Source organism: Schistocerca americana, chromosome 6 (genome assembly GCF_021461395.2).
Source record: "Schistocerca americana isolate TAMUIC-IGC-003095 chromosome 6, iqSchAmer2.1, whole genome shotgun sequence".
Taxonomy (NCBI): Eukaryota; Metazoa; Arthropoda; class Insecta; order Orthoptera; family Acrididae; genus Schistocerca; species Schistocerca americana.
Window position 1 is genome coordinate 362069359 of NC_060124.1, and position 23523 is coordinate 362092881.

A 23523-nucleotide genomic window follows, 5' to 3' on the forward strand; every position below is an offset into this window, starting at 1 on the left:
TTCTGCAACGCCCACCTGAAAACACTGATTAGCAAAAACGACAAGAAGCTGTTAAAGCAAAGAAAAGCCCCTGAAAAGTAAAGACAAGAGAGAAGCCAGCAACATACAAAATTCCATGGCTGTCAGGCATTGGGCTCGGCGGATACTCATCTCCAAATGTGGGGTTCGCCGGCCGCGGTGGTCTTGCGGTTAAGGCGCTCAGTCCGGAACCGTGCGACTGCTATGGCCGCAGGTTCGAATCCTGCCTCGGGCATGGATGTGTGTGATGTCCTTAGGTTAGTTAGGTTTAAGTAGTTCTAAGTTCTAGGGGACTGATGACCACAGATGTTAAGTCCCATAGTGCTCAGAGCCATTTGAACCATTTTTTTTGAAATGTGGGGTTCTGCTCACTCGTTTCATACAGGGTGCATAAAGGATGCTGCGTTCTTGGAATGCTGTACAGCAATTCAAGCAAATCATGTTAATAGTTTTTATTACAAATAAGAAGATTGACGATACTTAGCTTTAAATTTACAACGGTGTCACAAGCGATGGGCAACATGCAAACAATTAAAGTCCTTTGCTGTACACAAGGTCCATGTAATCAGTTGATATGGATCACATGCCACTACTATCGTAGTGCTCTTATAGTACTGTGCGAGTACTGTCCCAATACTGTCCACCTGAGGCTGGCAGGAGCGGCGCTTATATTCTCTTCTTTGCTCTTCCAACGTCTTCGTGCCGGCGCTTGTCGATATGCCGAAACAATTCATACAGCTGGTTCTCTTTTCTCCAAATGTCTCTTTAATTTTTCTTTAGGCAGTATCTGTTTTCCCCTACTTATATAAGCTTCTTAATAATTACATTTGTCCTCTAGCAATTCCTGATCAGCCATTTTGCACTGCCTGTCAATCTCAATTTTTAGACGTTTGTATTCTCTTTCGCTTGCTTCATCTAGTGCATTTTTATATTTTCCCCTTTCATCAATTAAATTCAATATATCCTGTGTTGCTCACGGATTTTATACTAGGCCTTCTCTTTTTTCCTATTTGGTCCTTTGCTGCCTTTACTATTACATCTCTCAAAACTATCCATTCATCTTATACCGTATTCCTTTCCTCTGTTCTAGTCAATCGTTACCGAATGCTCCGTCTGAATCTCTCAGCAATCTCTGTTTTTTTTCCCAACTTATCCAGGTCCCATCTCTTTATCGCCTACTTTTTTCCAGTTTCTTCAGTTTTAATTTATAGCTCATAACCAATAAATTGTGGTCAGAGCCCACACTTGCCCCTGTAAATGTTTTACAGTTTAAAATATGGTTCTGAAAACTCTTTCTTACCATTATATAACCAGTCTGAAACCTTCCAGTATCTCAAGCTCTCTTCCATTTATACAACCTACTTTCATGATTCTTAAACGAAGTGTTAGGGTGCAAAATTCTAATAGGCGGCCTCCCCTTTCATTCCTTTCCTTCAGTCTGAATTCACCTACTATTTTTCCTTCTCTTCGTTTTCCTACTATCGAATTCCCAAACCCCATTACAATTAAATTTTCGTCTCCCTTAACCGTCTGAATAATTTCTTTTACCTCATCACACATTTCTTCAATCTCTTCATTATCTGCGGAGCTAGTTGGCATATAAACTGGTACTACTTTGGTGGGGGTGCACTTTGTGTCTATCTTGGCTATAATAACTCTCTGTCCGACACATTTTAACAGACTGCATTTTATACCGTGATGCAAGGGCAGAAGCACAAGTTGATGGTGATCTGCCCTGTGTTTTAGCTAATGATGAGACGTGTGTGTCTAGGGTTTTTAAGTTTTGTGATGTGTCTGGACTCTGGCCTAAACTTTTAGGCTGGAGGTATTAGTGTATTGCAGAGTGGCTGACACCTCCCTTTTTTTCCTTGCGGTCAGCCGGCCACTTCCATCTGCTACATTGTTTTAGCCCCCTCTCTCGTTTTCTTCCTGTGTTGTCCATGTTTTACTGCTGACGCCCTGCTTCATCCCACGCTTCGGTGTGGGTGAGCACATCTTTTCCGATGATTGTTTCCCGTGTTTTATGTTCCGTTTTATGTAAATATTCTGAGTTTTTTTTTTTTTTTTTTTTTTTTCATGACACCCGTCTCACTATGATACTGAACGGGCGCTTAAGACCTTGTTGTCGTGCGCCCACAAAACCCCTCTACTACTACTACTACTACTAATAACTCCTTCACTATAGTGTTCATAATAGCTTATCTGCATTCCTATTTTGTAGTTCATTATGAAATCTACTACTGCATTACCCCTATTTGATTTTGTATTTGTAATCCTGTATTCACTTGATAAGAAGTCCTGTCCCTCCTGCCACCGAACTTCACTAATTCCCACTATTTGTAACTTTAACCTACCTGCAAGATTAAGCGATCTGATATTCCATGCTCCGATCCGTAGAACGCCAGTTTTGTTTCTCCTGATAACGACATCCTCCTGAGCAGTTCCCGCCCAGAGATCCGAATGGGTGACCATTTTACCTTCAGACAAGAATAGCAGGCTCAAATCATTGCTTCCTATCCTCGATGGCATGAAATTACTGTGGTTTGGAGGCAGGGTACAAAATGCTGATCTGTCATACGAGCATCACTCATACGCATGTCCTGCATCAGTGATGAGATGACTTCTCAGCGGTTAACGGCATGTCCTGCACTACAGCCCATGGTATATTGCCACCCTCACATGTAGAAGCTATGAGCCCTTTCTTCCACTGCGGGATTGATTGTGCAGGACCCTTCTATGTGAAAACTGACTCACGGCAATCCAAATTATAGGAACAGTATTCTGTTGCCGTGTTTGTGTGCCTGGTGACACGAGCAGTGCATTTGGAGGTAACTGGCAGCATGGCTGCCGAAGTATTCCTAGCGACTCTTAAAAGATTTGTGTATTTACTGCCACAATCTGACAAACTTCCAACTATGTTGGAGTTAGTCAAGAACTCTGGAGCTACATACTGCTATAAGGACTCACTATCAGCAGACTTAGTTGCTCGAAGAAGGCATCGAATAGCAGTTCATTCCTTCAGGTGTCAACACACTTTGGTCAGATATGGGAGGAAGCAGTAAAGTCCTTCGAGTACCACTTGCGGCGAACGATGGGAGTCATATGTCCAACATTCCAATAGTTTCATTATAACTATCCGGGCTGTTATGTCGTGGTCGGTTGATGAATTCTGTGGTGATTCCCAACGTTTCGTCTCCGGCTCCGGGAGACATCTTCAAGGGGGTCCGTAGCTCGATGGAAGGTCCAACACACCCATGGCTCGCTACTGTGTTGGACCTTCCATCGAGCTACGGACCCCCTTGAAGATGTCTCCCGCAGCCGGAGACGAAACGTTGGGAATCACCACAGAATTCATCAACCGACCACGACATAACAGCCCGGATAATTATAATGGAAATGATATTTCCGGCCGTGAAAGTCTACATTTTAGTATTCCAATAGTTGACAACCCTGACTTGCCAAATTGAGGCTAGCCTGAACTCTCTCCCTCTCACACCCCCACCTTGCAATCCTATTGACTCCCAGGTCCTCATTTCCTGATTGGAACCTCAGTCACGACGAGCCTCAGCCAGATCTACCTACTGCAGCAGGGATTCCAGATCTTTTGGCGGCACTGGTCATCTGACAGCCTACATCATCTGCAGCAGCAGGCCTATTACAATGCGCAACCTGGCGCTTTGGTCGTAGTAAAAGATGGTTGTAGTAAAAGCAGAGACAACCTGCCACCCATACGCTGGAAGCTGACCGTTATTGAAGGAGTACGCTGTCAGTGTGGCGTAATGGTGCAAGTGGCCACTATTCGCACACCGCAAGGGGTTCCCAAGAGACCAGTCTGTAAGCTACGTCCTTTGCAGAGTGAAGTGATAACAAACGCGAAGAGCGTATTCGTGTTTTTTATCTTGTATGTTTTCTTTAGTTTGTTCTGCATGTACCTTGCAGCAGATTCAGTTTTTCGTCATTTTTTATGTTTCAGTGTTCTCTCTTTGTTTTGTTTACGGGAGCGGTTTTCGGGAGCCAGTTACAACCCTTGTATGTTAACAGAATAGCAGCCAGCAGGTCACTCGTCAAGGGCGCATAACGGGACACTCTCCCCTGCGAGACAACAGTTTTGAATAGTCTACCGGTCGGGTGTCGTAGCTTGTGGCTTTGTGGCCCGCGCGACTCGTATGCTTGACGGCGAAGGTGCGTATTTCGTTTTGTGCATGTCAATTGTGAATAATAAGTGATTCTCTGACACAAGTCAGTTTTTGAAATCTGAATGGATCGGAACCACTGTGCAGTACTTCTAAATTCATCGTCCTCCGGCAACATTAACGGTTTACATTTTCGTCATTCTTCGCATGCGTCATTTCCGAATGTAACAGGGAAACAGGGGGGAAAAGATACTGGTGTGGTGTCACCGCCAGACACCACATTTGCTAGGTGGTAGCCTTTAAATCGGCCGCGGTCCGTTAGTATACGTCGGACCCGCGTGTCGCCACTGTCAGTAATTGCAGACCGAGCGCCACCACACGGCAGGTCTAGAGAGACGTACTAGCACTCGCCCAGTTGTACAGCCGACTTTGCAAGGAACGGTTCACTGACAAATACGCTCTCATTTGCCGAGACGATAGTTAGCATAGCCTTCAGCTACATTTGCTACGACCTAGCAAGGCGCCGTATTCAATTGATATTGAGATTCTATTAATGTATCATCAATAGCGATGTTCTACAAATGTGGATTAAAGTTAAGTATTCCAGAAGCTACGTACTTTTCTTTATAGCATTCATTACGTATCCTGTTTCAGACCTCACGCCAGCCTGCGTGAGTTTAAGCGCGTGCCTTTCGGCTTCCTCTCGTTGTGACTTGGCTATCTTGCTAAGTCACAACAACTGGTACTACAAACCCGTCCGACAAACCCCGCAAAGCCTAGTTTACACGACGACGCTGCGCCACTCGTCACTTGGAACGCAAATGGTTTCATATATGACTGCAGAGACAGCGACACCAGTGTACAGTTTGGACGTTTTCTGGGTGCCTGAGTCATGTCTGAAATCAAAGTTTTGGCAGCTGCACGAATTGTGGCGAAGTTAAAGCACGTTAGCGTGGTATCACTGCATAGGAAAAGAAATGAGAAACGTGTTTGGGTGCGTGACGCGATACCGAAAAGACGTCAGCTCGGTTGCTCAGCGACATTGCTGAAAGAAGTTGTGTTTATAGAAGAACCTAGAAGTTATTTTAATCATCTTAGAATGTCACCAAAACAGTTCACGTTTCATTTACGTGGAGTTAATAATGCACTAAGGAATAAAGATACTGTAATGTTGAAATTACGAACCACATTGCGCGCAGTACAGTCCAGAAATCTCCGTCTGGTATAAGATGCAGTTTTAGTTGGTGCTGACGCATTTCTATTAACACCAATAATTATTAACATTAACAGCAATAATTACTATTAAGAAAAGTTTAAACATACAACAAGACGATAAAAATAATGGAATACCTCCTAATATCGTGTCGGATGTTCTCTAGTCCGCCGTAGTGCAGCAGCTCGACGTGGCGTAGACGCAGCAAGTGTTTGGAAGTCCGCTGCAAAAATATTAAGACATGCTGCCTCTATAGCCGTCCATAATTGCGAAATTGTTGCCAGTGTAGGACTTTGTGCACGAACTGACTTCTCGTTTATGACCCATACACATTCGATCGATGGCCAAATCATTCTCTCGAATTGACCTGACTGTTCTTCAAACCAATCGTTCAGAAGTGTCCCGGTGCGGTGGCGCAGTGTGTCTATAGAAATTCCATCGTTGTTTGAAAACATGAAGTCCAGGAATGGCTCCAAATGGTCTCCAAGTAGCCGAACATAACCATCTCCAATCAATGATCGGTTCCGTTGGACCAGAGCACTCAGTTCATTCCAGGTGAACACAGCCCACACAATTATGGGAGTCTTCACCAGCTTGTACAGTGCCTTGTTGGCAGCTTGGGTCCGTGGCTTTGTGTGATCTGTGCCACATTCGAGCCCTATCATCAGCTCTTATCAATTGAAATCGTGACTCATCTGACTGGGAAATGGGTTTAAGTCTTCTAAGGGCCCACCGACACTATCATGAGTCCAGGAGAGGAGCTGCAGGCGATTTCGTGCTGTTAGCAAAGGCACCCGCGACGGTCGTCTGCTGCCATAGCCCACTGACGCCATATTTCGCCGCACTGTCCTAACTGATACGTTTGTCCTACGTCCCACATTGATTTCTGCGGTTATTTCTCGCAGTGTTGCTTGTCTGTTAACACTGACAACTCTACATGAACGCTGCTGCTGTCGTTCGTTAAGGCCGACGGCCACTGTGTTGTCCGTGGTGAGAGGTAACGCTTGAAATTTGGTATTCTCGGCGCTCTTGACACTGTGACTGTCAGAATACTGAATTCAGTAAAGATTTTCGAAAAGGAATATCCCATGCGACTAGCTCCAACTACTATCCCGCGCTCAAAGCCTGTTAATTACCGTCGTGCCGACATAATCACGTCGGAAACCTTTTCACATGAATCACCTGAGTAGAAATGACAGTTCCGCCAGTCCACTGCCCTTTTATACCTTATGCTCGCGATGCTATCGCCCATCTGTGTACTTGCATATCGCCATTCCCTGACTTCTGTCAACTTAGTGTACTACAATTGGCAAATGGGAAGCACTGCTGTAAATTTTTAAATAAATGAATATCGAATAAAGAATTAAACTTCCCAGATTTGTGTAGCCTTTCCCCCCGTCAACAATTTTCTTAAAAAAATAATCGGTCAACTTGATTCAATGGATTTTAATTTTGTAGACGTGAGCAGTTCCACCGCCAGAGGCCAGCCGCTGTGGCCGAGCGGTTCTAGCCGCTTCAGTCCGGAACCGCGCTGCTGCTACGGTCGCAGGTTCGAATCCTGCCTCGGGCATGGATGTGTGTAATGTACTTAGGTTAGTTAGGTTTAAGTAGTTCTAAGTCTAGGGGACTGATGATCTAAGTCCCATTAGTGCTTATAGCCATTTCATTTCAACCACCGCCAGATGTTTTGCTTGCCTGTATTTTCCTTCATTTAGTTGTATAAATGCATCCAATTTAACATATTTTGCCCTGCTGCTCATATGTTGTCAACACATTTGTGTTCAGATCGGATATGACGGTCTCAAGCGCAGAAACATGTCGCTGTTTGTTTTTGTAATCAATGTTACTGAAATCTCACTAACACCCATGCGAAGCATAAATAACGAAAATGTGAAAATTATCCTCTTTTCCGCACTGCACATTTCTGTACGTCTACACTCTACCGACACACCTAGCCTCGAGACATATCAGTGTCGCCAAAGCTGGAACAAGCCAAAAGAGTTTAGTTTCAGCAACGAGTTGCGCAATTGCGCGGCACGCATGTGCAATGGTCGACTGCGCAATTGGGTGCAGCCTAGTGTCGTGTAAACTAGGATTAAGATGGCTTTCTGAGTGAGGGCGTAAATCTAGGTGTGTTATTTTGCTTTCTGTATTTGTTCCCGTCGCCATGAAAATAAATGGGAGGTATTAGTTTCGGAATGAACCTCGTATTGTAACCAGTTTTGTACTCCGCAAGCCGTCTTACGGTAGGTGGCGGAGACTACTTCTGGCTGGGCTGTTTTGAGGGAAGAGACCAAACTGCGAGGTCATTGGTCTCATCGGTTTAGGAAAGGACGGGGAAGGAAGTCGGCCGTGCCCTTTCAAAGGAACCATCTCGGCATTTGCCTGGAGCGATTTAGGGAAATCACGGAAAACCTAAATCAGGATGGCCGGACGCGGGATTGAACCGTCGTCCTCCCGAATGCGAACTACTTCTGGTACCACTATCTTTTTCCTCCCTCCCCTATTCCACTCACGAATGGCGAGGGGTAGAAATGACTGCCGGTAAAGCTCCGTATGTGATCTAATTTCTCCAATTTTCGCGACACGTACGACGCAGGGAGCAATGTGTTGCTCGACTCATCTTGCAACGTAAGCTCTCGAAATTTGAAAACAGTATGCCTCTTAGTGACGCAGAACGCCCCCCTCCCTTGTAGCGACTGCCACTGGAAGTTGCTGAGCATCTCGGTAACAACTCGTCAGCACACGGAACGTTCGAGCGTCATCGTTGACAGTGCCGAGTTCAACGTGCTGCTGAACGCTCAGAAACGCTGCGACTTGCGCTTACGTACATTTCCCCCTTTGTAGACGTGCTAACCATGTTGTTCCGTCTGTCATATACCCAAGTAAACACTTCAGTATCAATGACCATGTAATAAGGAAATCGGAAGTGTAATGTCTAGTTAGAAAGGACATCAGTTCATGAAAGTTCCGTTACAAACAGTGTGAGAAATGTTCAAATGTATGGGAAATCTTATGGGACTTAACTGCTAAGGTCATTAGTCCCTAAGCTTACACACCACTTAAGCTAAATTATCCTAAGGACAAACACAGACACCCATGCCCGAGGGAGGACTCGAACCTCCGCCAGGACCAGCCGCACAGTCCATCACTGCAGCGCCTGAGACCGCTCGGCTAATCCCGCGCAGCTAACAGTGTGAGACAAATTTACAATAGTTCTACACATAAGATAAAAATTATTTCATTACACTCACATTATAGTAAAACCGTAATGTCATTTTTAGTTGATCACTGTGCCTATTCAGCAGCAGAATCCTTACAACAGGCGAAATCAATTCTTGAAACAAGAAACTGGAGAATTTCTTATTGCAAGTAGTGCGAGCTGTGTTGTAGATTCAGCCAATTGAACAAACTCACACCTCAGATAAAGCACACTTATATCTGCATAACATCGAATGTAATACAATAAACCTTTATTAAACCAATAAGAAGGTATCAGAAACTATCAGAAAACGTGTAGATTGGTAAAAAAAAATCTTTGAATCCAGTGACATGCGGCCAGCAACACATCAACTGTTACCAGGCAATTGTACGATTGTACTCATTACGCTACACCGAAGATGAATTGTACGCGACTTTCTTCGTGTCTTACTATTGCCTGAAAGCTTTATCGTAGTTTTTGATGGATTCTCAACGTGCTGTAGCCTGACACGACATATTTTCACAACACGCAACTTACAGTAATTCATTCAAATGGCTCTGAGCACTATGGGACTTAACTTCTAAGGTCATCAGTCCCCTAGAACTTAGAACTACGTAAACCTAACTAACCTAAGGACATCACACACATCCATGCCCGAGGCAGAATTCGAACCTGCGACCGTAGCGGTCGCGCGGTTCCAGACTGTAGCGCCTACAACCACTCGGCCACCCCGGCCGGCCGTAGGTGGTGTGCATCCGTCTCATTGGTCTCCGTTCAAACGCATGTTTAGAATATCTGACCTGCTAGATATTCCTCTGTGCGTTCGGAAAGACTCACGATGTGTTTTTTCCACACTATGACGTCAGAAACTCGGCACATTCAAACGTTATAATGCACGGTCCGTGTGCTCACGGCTTAATGCCCTCGTGCCGAGAAGAGGTACGATTTCAATTATGGCGAAAAGAAAGGAGAAGGAAATTAGTGCGGCACTTCTTCGCCTAATTCTCAAGATACCCTGAATACGCACCCCTGCACCTCACACTTGACAATACACGTTGCGAATCGAGGTCCACTTCGCGCATCAGCTCCAGTGCCACGGCGGCGGGCGGGGGAAGCGAGCGGAACTATTTTGGCGGCGGCGTGACCGTGGCGCTCCCGCTCCCCTCTGCCGCCCCCGGGCCAGCCGGGCGCCACAGAGCACACACCGCAGACGCCCCCGCGTCGCGCCAGCCACAGACTCCCTTCCAGTCGCTGCTCGCCTCGCGCCACGCTCTCTCGCTCAGACTGCCCTCGTCGCGATAACCGCAGCGCACGCCGCCGGCAGAACCGCCAGAAGCAGAGCCATCTCTCGCGGCCGTGTGCACTAGGACAACAGTGACGCGGCATCCGGCAGAGGTAAGGTCAAGGGCCGCGTCTTATGACGCTTTCGCCAGACAGTGATTGCCATTCATTCCTTCTACTCTTCCGGGCAGATTCTTCATCGTGCATATTCCATATCGAGAAGCAATGAGTGCGCCTCTAAGGACGACATTATGACCTGAATCTATGAATTGAAACTTATTTGTATTGTATTGTAGTGTATGTTAACCGGGGACCTAGAAACGACGGAGAGGCTCCGTCCCCGCCGCAGCCGCAGCCCCGTACGTGGAGAACTTGTTTGCGCAGCAATCGCCGACATAGTGTAACTGTGGCGGAATAAGGGGAACCAGCCCGCATTTGCCGAGGCAGATGGAAAACCGCCTAAAAACCATCCACAGACTGGCCGGTTCACCGGACCTCGACACAAATCTGCCGTGCGTTAGACGGCATGGCCAACCGGGAAGGCGAAACTTATTTACTGATTTACTGGAACCGTTCAGTTTGTTTCTAAACCGCGTTTCGGAGGTTTAAACCACGGCCATCACATGGATTTACGTTACTTACGGTAAAAAGATGTAGCCTATGTGTAGGTAAAAAGATGTATATGTAGGTAACAAGACGTATATGTACTGGGTGTTTCACAATTATTCATGTTGCACACTTCTAGAGGATGTAGAGGCGACTTACTAGGGAACTAGGGAACCTCCTCCTCCCCCCCCCCCCCCCCCCCTCAGGTTTCAAGGTAAGATGACCCAGTGGACAGCCCGTCAAAACGTAAACACAGATCAATCATGAAAACAGGAAGAAGGTGCACTAAACTCTGAAGAAAGAAGCAAAATCAGAACACTGAACGGCCCGTGCTCAAAATGTGCAACATCCAGCAGAGTTGTCTAGCGGCGGCGTTATCGTTCTGTGGTTACGGTGTTGGACTGCGGATGGGGAGATCCGTATTCCAATTTCCCTCGTACCCTATTTACTTATTTTCTTCTTCACGAAAATATGAACTGTCCGACCGGTCATCGATTTGTCTGCTGTATTCAAATTTGTGTCTGTGTTGTGATTTAACGTGCGTTTGCAGCAGCGATGTGGAAAGAAGGAACTTCCACACGTACGTACTTCCTATTTGTTCTACACAACTACCACATGTTATGACTCTTGCGTTCCGTTTTGGAAGTTTTGACTCTTCAATTCCTTTATTGTAACATAGTTCACACACGTTTTCATTTCTGTGAGAGATCTATGCGACATCTCGCCTGCCCTCACTATTCATCATATTTACTTTTGACGGTAATATATTCTTACCATATGACTTATATTCTACAACCAATGTATGGTATGACTACAGAGAAAAATATTTTCGTAAGGAGATTGCAAATAAAATGGATACACAAGAACTTTCAGTCAAATCAGTACATTCGTTTTATTTATATTATTGTATCTACATTTGTTAGGAGTTGGGTTGTGTTGTTTTGCGGAAAGAGACCAGACAGCGAGGTCATCGGTCTCATCGGATTAGGGAAGGACGGGGAAGAAAGTCGGCCGTGCCCTTTGAAAGGAACCATCCCGGAATTTGCCTGGAGCGATTTAGGGAAATCACGGAAAACTTAAATGAGGATGGCCGGACGCGGGATTGAACCGTCGTCCTCCCGAACGCGAGTCCAGTGTTTAACCACTGCGCCACCTCGCTCGGTATTTGTTAGGAGTATAATGTGTAACCTATGGAACACTGCAAGAACCAGGGAACTACTCGTAGCAGAAACAAGGAAAACAGTAGGTATTGCGACACACGGACTTTTAATGAACGCCGAATTTGGCCTATTGTTGTTTTTCCATATGTCTATTGCAAAACAAACTTGATTTACATTCATAAACGGCTCTCCGTCGTCACACAGTTTCATGGCGTACCAAACAAACCTATTGTTAGAATTACGTGCGAATGAAAAAAAAGCACAAATAGTGAGATTCGATGCTTACAGCTTGCCCCTATGAAACTATACGCTTATTCGCTCGGCAGCGGACTCATTAAATATTGGCGACCACACGAAGAATACAAGCACGCATACAATTTTCAAATACGATTTTCTCGAAAACGGTTGAGAATTGCGTGTTCCTGTTTACGTATGTTGAAGTCCTAGTCGTGACCAACAAACACTGACAGTATGAATCAAATCGGCGAGGGGAAGTTCGTACGATCCCCTTGTTAGTCTTAGTTTCTCCAGTTCTAACGAGGGAAACTCCCCATCCCACCCACTCAGTTTCAGTGGTAAGATAGCCCAGCGGATAGCCCGTCAAAAAGTGGACACTGATCAAGCATGAAAACAAGGTGTACCGAACTGTTGAGAAAGAAGCAAAATAGAAACAGTGAACGGTCCAACCTACAGATTTGCAACATGGAACGAAATGCAAAAACCACGGCGTTATGGTTGTGCGGTCACGGTGTTGGACTGCCAAGTAGAAGATCCGTGTTCAAATCTCCCTGGAGGCCCCTTTTTCACAAATTTAGGAACCGTCTGCCTGGTCACTGACGTGTCTGTTCTTCTTCTGTAGTCTTAGCAATTGTCGTACTATACGCTGGTTTAGAATATGAGGCGTGTGGTAAAAATATATTATCATCGCACGTAAATTTGATGAATAGTGAGAGCAGGCGAGGTGCCACATAGACTTCTCACACAAATGTAAACAGCTAATGAACGGGTGTGATATACGTTACAACAAAGGAATTGAAGAGTCAAAACTTCCAAAACGGAACGCAAGAGTGATAACAAGTGTTACTTGTGTGAACAAAAAGGAGGCACGTGCGTGTGCAGGTCCCTTCGTTGCACATAGCTGTTGCAGACGAACTGTACACCACGATAAAGACACAAATCTGAATACAGCGAATAGACACGTCAATGACCGAATGGATAGTTCACAATTTTGTGAAAAATATACCGTCACCAGACAAGCACGAACCATGGCTGTTAAAACTAGCTCAATATTGATCTTCAGTTTGGACCATTCATTGTTCATATTTTGCTTCGTTTTTCGCAGTTCAGCCACCACCTTCCTGTTTTCACGCTTGATCTGTGTTTAGTTTTTGATGGCCTATGCTCGGGGTCACCTTACCACAAAATCTGAGGGGGTTGCGATGGGGAGTTTCCCTTGTAAGTAGCATACAGGGCAACAAGTTTCCTTTAGCAAACTCGATCACCTGCCAGTTTTTCAGCTTCCTCCCAGTTCATGTCCACGCACTGCAGGTCCTCTGAAAAAGTTCGTTCCCAAGTGTTACAAATTCTTCCTCTACTTCTGTGTCCATTAGTTGGTTTCCACAATAGTACTGATTTGGGGAGTCTTCCATCGTTGTTGTGTAAAACATGCCCTGCAAGCTTCAGTCTTCTTTGAAAACGATTTTGTGCATATCACTTCTTAGCACAATTCATCTCTTGAAGTGTGGTCGCGATAACTGATCTTTAGAATTCGTCTTAATCATCGTCGATGAAAAACATTGAGCTCGTGTGCTGATTTTACTGACTTTTCCGGGTTCCATATGCGTATATTGCCATCAGTAGCATGATACAGGAGTACAGCCGAAGTTTTGTTGACGCAGTTATAGAGTACAACTACCATACGAATCGCAGCCGTTGGAAGACTGCAGAAGCTGTCCCAGTTATGTTGCTGATATCTGCATTACGTCGCTGTTATTGCAAATAACGCTGCCAAGATATGGAACTGGTCAACATCCTTTAGTACCTTGTGTTGCACTACAATTTTGAGTATATAAAGTTCAGTTCCAGTTTTTATGTTTATTGCTCAAGTCAAATGTTTATCCGTCCATAGTCCAAGCCTGTGCTTTGTCTCTTACTCACAGTATAGCCTAACCTAAAATGTTCCCATTAAAACCTGATGCACATCCATAAATAGCTTTTTTTTATTCTTGAGTCCACAAGTGCATTAATTTTTTTTGTACGAAGGTATTTCCTCGTAACATACTTCAAACGGTGTCATTGTCGATTAGTTAGTTCCACCTCTTGGATATTATCAATCACATTACACAACAGCCGTTGGAAACAATTTGCCAGATGTCGTAAGCGGAATACATCAACATGTAACAGCATCACCCGTTGAATGGCTTAGTATCTTACAACAGCAGATACCAGGTACTGCACCGCGTCTTGTCACTGTTCCAGTACGCAAAGTACAATACATTAAAAAACTCAGCGTATGTCTTGAAATAAAAATGCACATGACGTTGACGAGGTATTAAAATAAAATGGCTCAATGAGGGCGACAATGCGTAACTGCCAATGAAATGAGGTGTCTGTGTCAAATAAAACAGTTTGTTGCCGGATAATATCTTCGTACAAGTCATCTTCGTTTCTTTTTCTTTCACCAAACAAGATGGTGAACCAGTAAGACGCTGGCCTCGTGTACCTTTCAGAGAAATTCGCATTTAGATTTTTCGTGGTTTCCCTAAACGCTTGAGGTACATATCCAAGATTCCGCGGTCCGAGCCTGTGCTATGTTTCTTACGATTTCGTTGCCGGCGTGGCGTTAAACTCCTCGGTCAGCGTTAGCGTTGTGAAAGGTTACAATTACCGTTCACTTGCTCTGAATAAATTTTTCCGTGTTTCCCTTCTTTGTCACACAGCAACCGAGATGGTGTAGTTGCCAAGATGCTGGACCCGAAGTCTTGCTATTTAGGTTTAGGCTGTCCTTGATTTCCCTGACTCACTTACTGTGTATCTGTGGATGGTTCCGTGATCGGTTTACTGCTCCATCCTTATCCATTCGAGTTGGTGGTCAATCTCTTAACGCAGCTGTCGCCACAGAAATTTCTGTTCAGCTTTTCATGTTATTTAGACAATGGTTAAAGGTGGAATTGGCTCAGATCGGAGAAACTAATTTAAATGGAAATTAAACACCAATAACACTAAGAAAAGTTCAGCATTTTCAGAAGTTAAGGAATGAACTAAAATTTGGGTAACGTATCTCTTGACCCTTCAGCGTTAGCCTAAATGAATGTTGTAAACATTTAGAAAGCACGCTTATATCGTCGTGCACGTCGGAATAAGCTTTCTTGCTCTCCTTCACCCTACTATTTGCAGCAAAAGCTGGCTGCTCATTTCTTCCGAAATGAGCAAATTACTTCTCCCTTGGCAGCGCAGTCTGCATATCGAAGAATTAATTTCTATGTTTTTGTTTAATAGATACTTGATCCCTGCCTTACAGCCGAAGTGGCCGTGCGGTTAAAGGCGCTGCAGTCTGGAACCGCAAGACCGCTACGGTCGCAGGTTCGAATCCTGCCTCGGGCATGGGTGTTTGTGATGTCCTTAGGTTAGTTAGGTTTAACTAGTTCTAAGTTCTAGGGGACTAATGACCTCAGCAGTTGAGTCCCATAGTGCTCAGAGCCATTTGAACCATTTGAACCTGCCTTACAACGTAAGATTTAATGCCAGACAGCTGTAGCGTCATACTGCTCTGTAAAAATGCTCGGCCGCATAACCTTAGTGCAGTTTATCAAAGACAGCAAAAGTGGGGCAACTGAAAATTGGGTTGCTTGATAAATCTGTCGAAGGAGTAGGCACAAACACAAACCATGAACAATATTTCCGCTATGAGGTAGGTACCTACCAGAATTCGAACCGCATCTCTAGCAAAGTTATGCGAAATCTACCACTTCCGAAATTCAGCATGCGTATGTGCGAAACAACCCACTACGTCCTTCAATTACGCACAAGCACACCTCTCTGGACTACGAATGTTCAGCTGCTCTCGCGTTGTTTGGCTCTCGCCGCCCGTAACATCGTTATCTAAAGAACGTAGTTTGCTTTACTTGCTTGTATTTTCCCTGTCCGTTCAGAGCTGTGGCCTGATACAGCGGCAAGTGGCGACAATTAACGATGCGTATAACTGTATTTCTGAATGAATCCACTACTTGCGTGACTTGGAGTTGGCTGCGTGCAATGGTATGGAAGTCTGATGACGCTAACGAAATGTGTGCTTAGGTGCTAGAAGACTCTTTACAGATTATGGGAAGAAATAATCGGGAAATGATAATAGAAATTTTACTTTCCCAGTATACAATGTGTTCCACGAGGAACGGTCTGTTTTCAGGAATATGACAGGAGCAAACATATACAGTAAATAACCAGTGACAAAATTCAAGTCGTGTCACATTGTCGCGAATGTGAAGATTGTGGACACTGTATGTGAAATGGGTACAAGTTTTCCGCATGTAGTGTTCGCGCTGGAAGTTCAAATGTTCAGATGGCTCTAAGCACTATGGGACTTAACATCTGAGGTCATCAGTCCCCTCGGCTTAGAACCACTTAAACCCAACTAACCTAAGGACATCACACACATCCATGCCCGAGGCAGGATTCGAACTTGCGACCGTAGCAGCAGCGCGGTTCCGGACTGAAGCGCCTAGAACCGCTCGGCCACAGCGGCGCTGGATGTGGCCTTGCGGTGTTGGTAGGACTACGCTGCACCATTTCAACAAGGTGCTACTGTTCCTGCATAGATTGTTGAACTATAAGCTCAGAAGAAAAATTGGAACTTGAAAGAATACTTGTTTCACGCAATGCGCTGAAAACTCCGGCAATTCGCTTGGGAATTCGAGATGTCGGAAAGCGCCGACGGTATTGTTCAACTGCAGCAGAAGCACTGCCGTCGCAGGAGCCGTAAACCTACATCCTATCTGCATACTCTTTATTAGTCTAGATGTGTAGCAAAACGTCAAAGAAGCTGTATCGGAAAGACACATACGTACGCGCCACTAGCTAAAAACAAATGTACATTAAATGTGTTCTATCTCGGAAACTATTCGAAATAGGACAAAGGTACATATGAAGTTTTTTGCTTCAAATGAGTGTTCCTGTCATATCACTGAATAATTATCATTCCTCTGGTACATCCTGTATATGTAGATGATGATATTCTCTTTAGCTTCTTACCTACAGTTTAAGTGTAACAGTACAGATTGCATCAAAACTGTCTGTTGGCTGGTCGTAACAGCTAGTGATAGCTAGTGACGTTCGTGCTTGATAGAGGGTGCTTGGATCCGAAATCACCCAAAATGTGCCCTTTCTTCTATCTTTCATTGTCTTATTTCTTGATTATAATTAATTTGGATTACGTAACCCAGTCAAAAATTAGAAATTCTTTGTGAAATTGAGAACGAAAGAAAAATACCGGCCCGAAAGCAATTCTGTATGCTCCTTTAAAGATTTCAGAAAAATCGCTACATTATTTGACACAAAGTCTGCAAGGAAGTGAATTTAACATCTACTACAGCTGTATTAAATTTCATAATTGTTCCTAAATTCACTGTTGTTATAAGTAAAAGTAACGTAAATGTATTGTCACGTGACTGATAGAATCCTCAGTTCCCTGAAAAAGTCTCCTGTAAGATGTTTGGATGTCAATTTTGCATGAACTTTGCACTGATAGCTTCTACGTCTATACTCTACAAACCACTGTGAAGTAGATTAAAAAGGTTTTTGGGATAATTGCATTGATGAAGAAGATTATGTTGCAGGACAGCACTGATTAAAAGTGTGTGCTCAGAATTCTGTCTTCAAGTCAATAGAGGTTTCAAAGCAGGCAGAACAGAGATTTTTGACTAATGTAGCCACAGGAAAGTGTCATCTCTATAAATTATCCATCTGGAAGCCTAGGAATGTTAAACACGGAGTTTAATTTAGTGTATGCCCATTGATCTCTACATTTGGTACCAGTAGGTCATTTTCATTCGTTTGGAGTTGCATAACATGAGTTTCTATAAGACTGATAGTTACACTGTTTGCTGCAAATCAGTTATACGCCTGTTGTACTATTCTCCAGGATTTGTATGGTGTAGATGTGTTTGGCCCCATACCAGCGTAAATGCTTCATCAGCAGTTGTCATCGTTTTGTAATAGCCCTCCAAAGATAATTCATGTAAGTCAAGAACAGAAGAGAGACAAATTCTGAACCTTGAGATACACCGCATTTAGTATTTCCCGACTTTGAATTTGGTTTTGATCGTATGGAATCATTTTAATGTAACCCTATGCTTTCAATCAGCAAGTGCTGCTCTTATGTGAAGCCCGCTTGTGTAAATAAGAACGTGTATTTCTCCATACTGGATGTACGCAGTACAAAGCAAAACTTTACAAACACATCCTCGTGAACGTTGGTTCTAGATTACTCAGGCCCTACAACAAATAAATACACAATTGTCCGAATTTCAAACGTAAAAGTTACAGCACGTTTTCCCACAAGAAGGGTAGCAGAAGTGATCCGCAAAACCATCGTTAAATATCTTCGACATCCATCTATTGTGGAATATTAGCGTATTCTGATTTCAGATGTAATAAGGTATCTCAAATGCGGTTATCTCCTAGATGTCAAAAAGCATCGATTCCGAAAACATCTCACATGAGATACTGAAAGTCATCGGTCAAGGCAGTTATGTAGATGCAGTGTTTCTTGACTACCGAAAAGTATGTGACACAGTACCACACCTATGCTTATTATCAAAAGTACGATCGTATGAGCAAGCGAGGTAGCTCAGTGGTTAGTTCCATGGATTCGCATTCGATTTCCCTTTCGACGTGCAGCAGCAAAGTATGATGGAGTCTCTGTTTTATATTAACGACCTTGCAGGCAATATTAATGGCAACCTCAGACTTTTCGCTAATATGGTGGTTATCTTTAATGAAGTATTATTGTAGAAATGCTGCACAAATATTCCGTTACATCTTAATAACTATGCACTTCACAAAACGGAGAAACGTAGTAATCTATGACTACAGTCCAGTGATGGAATCCGTCAACTCACACAAATAAAAATTTGTAACGAAATGAAATATATAAATTGTACAGGCTTGGTCGTAGGTAAAGCAAGCGGTAGTAGGTTGTAGGGCAATGCAGTTAGTCTACAAAGGACCTGCGACCCGTCATAGAATGTTGCTCAGGTATAGCCACCCATAACAAAAAGGACGAACGGAGAATACTGATTGTATACAAGAAGGTCAGCACGAATGGTCACAGATTTTTGACCGTAGTGAGGAATCTATGAAGGGTGTTCAGTAAGTAATTTAACACTTTTTGTCGGTTAATTTCGGTTGAAAAAATGTGGGAGATCGTGAAATATTCCCGCTACAATCCCCTAAACCTTTATGAAGTTACGATAATGGCGGCGCTATGTTTAGCCTTCAGAATGGTATCTGTAACGGAGGTGAGCTCCAAGTAGAGAGCTGTCACTGAGTTTCTTTTGTGGGAAAACCAGCGCATCACAGATATTCATAAGAGCTTGCAGAATGTCTACGGAGATCTGTTAATGAACAAAAGCACGGTGGGCCGTTGGGCGAGGCATCTGTCATCATCGCAACAAGGTCGTGCAGACCTGTTCGATCTACCCATTTAGTAAGTCCATGGATTTACCGCGTGCCAGCCGGCCGCGTACAGCTGTGACTCCTGCAATGTTGGAACGAGCGGACGCTCTCTTTCGAGGCGATCGATGGATCACAATCAAAAACTTCGCTGATCAACTGGACGTCTCTGTTGCTAGTGCTGACACAATCGCCAACCAGTTGGGGTACTCAGAGCCTAACAGAAGACCGTAAACAGCAACGAAGGACCATCTGTGCGGAAATACTGGCGCGTTAAGAGGCTGATAGTGACAATTTTTTTGTCGACAGTCATCACAGGCGATGATAAGTGGGTTCGTCGCCTCGAACCGGAAACGAAACCGCAAGCCATGGAGTGGTGCCACACCTCCTCCGAAGAAAAATTTCCGTTCAGCCCCATGAGACGGTGAAGCCATGGCGACGGTCTCCTGGGACTCTGAAGGGGTTATTCTGTTTGACGTTTTCCGCAAAGAAACGACTTCAGCATGTTCGTCGCCACAAAAACGCAAAGGAACTTCGCCTTCTCCATGTTTGCGAAAGGCCTCACAAAGGTCTGCGCTCCCGAGAGGAGTTCAAAAAACTTCGTTGGACTGTTCTTCCTCACCCTACAGCCCGGATTTCGCACTTTCCGACTTCCACCTGTTCGACCCAAACAAGGACAGACTCCTTGGGAAGCATTACGTGGATGATGGGGAGGTTATTGATGCAGCAAGACGTTGATTCCGACATCGACCATTAGAGTGGGTCCATCTGGGCCTGCAGGCCCTCTTAGTAAGGTGGCGTAAGCCGTCGCACTGGAGGAAGATTACGATGAAAAATAAGGTTTTGTAGCCGAAAGAGTGGGTAAATTGGCTATATTGGAGTCCTGATAAAACTAACGTGCTTTCAAAAAAAAAAAAAAAAAAAGTTGCATTACTTACTGAACGACCTCGTAGGAATGTACTACAGCCACCTACGTATCACTCCCGAAGGGATCGGGAAGAGGAAATTAGATTAGTTATAGAGCGCACAGAGGTGTTCAAGCTATCATTCAAATGGCTCTGAGCACTATGGGACTTAACATCTATGGTCATCAGTCCCCTAGAACTTAGAACTACTTAAACCTAACTAACCTAAGGACAGCACACAACACCCAGCCATCACGAGGCAGAGAAAATCCCTGACCCCGCCGGGAATCGAACCCGGGAACCCGGGCGCGGGAAGCGCGAACGTCAAGCTATCATTCTTCCCATGCATCATACGCTAATGATATGGGAAGAAGCCCTAAGTGGTAGAATGGTAGGTATGCTAAGCGCCCCACTGTGGTTTGCAGTTGTAGATTTACCGCGTTCATATCCATCAGACAACACCTTATGACGGTTGTGATAAGGACGGCTAAGCGTTTCCATTCCAAATGTATTACCTGGAACAGTCGTAAACCATGTAATCCGCAGATGAATAGGTAAGAAAGGAGTAATAATAAACCTGTGATTAACCGAAAATTTCTAGTTGTCACACGTGCCTCGAGAAACTGTGACTACACCGTTGCAGGTAATTCACGTGATATCAAGTCTTCAGGTTCTGTAGTCCATTTCGCGGAATTATTTGTTATTGATTTAGATCTAGTAAATTTTTCTCAGATCTTCGTGGGGTGCCCACAAAAGTGTCGGTGGGACAGAACTTCAGTAACGCGGCTCTAGGCTGTTTCTGTGTTTGACTTTTGTTTTGCCTTTGCCATAACAAAATCAATGAAATAGGAAATCGCTATCGGTGATACCAAGTTTTATTTGTTACTCTCTTAAAACCAAAGTACCATGAAACAAGCGTACATACGGCTTGTGGCGAGAAACGGCGGCCGGCCGAGGTGGCCGAGCGGTTCTAGGCGCTACAGTCTGGAACCGCGCAACCGCTACGGTCGCAGGTTAGAATCATTCCTCGGCAATGTATGTGTGTGATGTCCTTAGGTGAGTTAGGTTTAAGTAGTTCTGGGTTCTAGGGGAGTGATGACCTCAGAAGGTAAGCCCTTTGAACCATTTGAGAAACGGCGTCACCAATTATATCTGATTACGCTCTGCATGCAGTGACTTAAACAACACCTTCAGTCACAAATTTTCGTGTTTTATTAAGTACACGATGCATTTCGGAATACAGTCACGTTTGAAGTTGCAAAATATGGATAAAATTAAATTAAAGCCTTAGCTGGTCTCTCACCGGCGTAACCTCCCTTTTGGCATATGCCAGTCGTTTTCTGTCTGTCCAACAACAAACGAGTATATCCGTCAAACTGTAAAGACTCCATGCTTTCTTCATCCCAATCCATTTTCGTTTTCTTTCCTCCATCCCATAAGCTAGCCTTACCCCGCTATGTCTCGGTGTTCTCACTGTCGGTCAGCTTCTTCTTCAGATTTTATTCCTTATGTTTCTGTTAGATGTCGTTTCTCAAATTCGACGAAAACATAATGAGGAAATTGTTAAAAAGTTTAATTAGACTGGCATTTCTGAAATACAATGTATTTATTACTATATCTAATATTATTATTACCAGATTATTATTATGAAATTGATTATTATTTACTGCTCATGTTATTATGCTTACTGTAATGATTGCTATACTATTTGTAAGCATTATACTTCTAGCTGCCAGTATGATACCATTATGTGAGACTGTGTGAACTTTCGTTATACCGTGTGGATTTCCAGTTCTTATAGTAGTGTGCTCTTTACGGAATCTCGGTGAAAGTTACCAATCCGACTTAGATGTGACTGCTGTGCGTATCAACTTTATGCCTAGGTTTTATATATGAATTTCTAATACAGAATATTTAAACAATCTTTTAACTGTAGGTTAACCAGACCAACGTTTACATACGTACCTGTGTAGGATTCTTGCGTCATGACTGGACTAATCACGGAATATGAAGTGTACCTATTTACTGCTACGAATACAGAAAAACACAAGGTTTCTTTAACACAGTACTCTGAATGCGATAGTATGTTTGGCCTAACAACTGTAACGCAGAGACATACAGGATAAACATAGGCTGTGGCTGAAGGCAGTCTGAATCTGTGCAAACTGAATAAGCACTCACTGTTCCTTAAATGCACTAAGAATGATGTGGATTACCAGCAACGTATCTGTAATCTGCAGTGCATACCTACCTTGATTATAATCATCTGCAACAAGATGAGCTGGGAGCAATTACATTGCTTTTGATATTACAAATAAATCTTGCGCGTAAGACAAGCGCCTTTAAACCATTTATTAATAATCGGATCACGCAAGCTGCAGTGCGTGTATAAATAATAGTATTTAAAAACTTTTAAACCGGTAAATGGGATGTGAAGGTCAGTGAGAGATAATTGGAAAACTATTGCTATTTAGTTGTGTATTAACCATGAGCGACTAACACAAACAGAATCCATATTAATGATAACGTTATCAGTTACTGTAATTTGGATATAAAACAGAAAGCTTACGAAGTGAACACCTGAAAAATTCCTCTTACATTCAGTGCTTTCAAAAGGAAGAGGCAAAGAGGCTTTCCTGAGTTCATGCATGTACTGTAATGAGGTGCTCAAACCGACAGTGTCCTTATAGTCAAAACACAAGATACAATATTAAAAACAAAACAAAAACTGAAAACAACCCATAAACAGGCGAAAGCGTTTGATGCAATACTAAGGCACGCAAACGCATAGCCAGATATTACCACACTGCATATGTTCCAAACCGCGGCAACTGCATTCCGAAGTCAATGCTCCACAGCAACACGGCTAAGACATGTCCAGTTCTACCAACGCTCGATAAAATAATGCTAACCAGGGCGGACTGACTACGCTGCAATATAAACGTCAGTATCCAAAGTGTCTCCTCTGTACAAGTTATCCGAAAGTACACCGTCTCTGGCAAATATTACAAACAAATCCACCACCTCTCATGTTACAGAAACCTTACACATCTACTGCTTATTTACTTCACGTATTGTATAGGGAGGGGGGGGGGGGGGATCAAAAATTTTCTGTTTGAGGACGATGCTGCAGCGTACAGGTAACCCATCGCGACGCCGATGCGTGTATGTAAGCACCGACATGTAGGTAAGGGATTAGTGTTGCCTTCGAAACCTTTTTATCGCCCCTTATAATATTAACTTATTAAGAATATCTGGTTAGATGTAAGTGACGGCCGTAAGCTCTAATATTACCAAGTGAAATAAATGCATAAATAAATAAATATACAAGTATAAG

General features: G+C 43.8%; 1 long non-coding RNA gene across 1 annotated transcript in view; it reads left to right on the top strand.

Moving 5' to 3' along the window:
- Nucleotides 1–9829: 9829 nt before the first annotated feature.
- Nucleotides 9830–23523, top strand: part of LOC124620379 — a 68373-nt gene continuing 54679 nt past the window's right edge. Inside the window, exon 1 of the long non-coding RNA XR_006980175.1 lies at nucleotides 9830–9961. This is a non-coding gene — a long non-coding RNA (uncharacterized LOC124620379). The remainder of the gene's footprint in view (nucleotides 9962–23523) is intronic.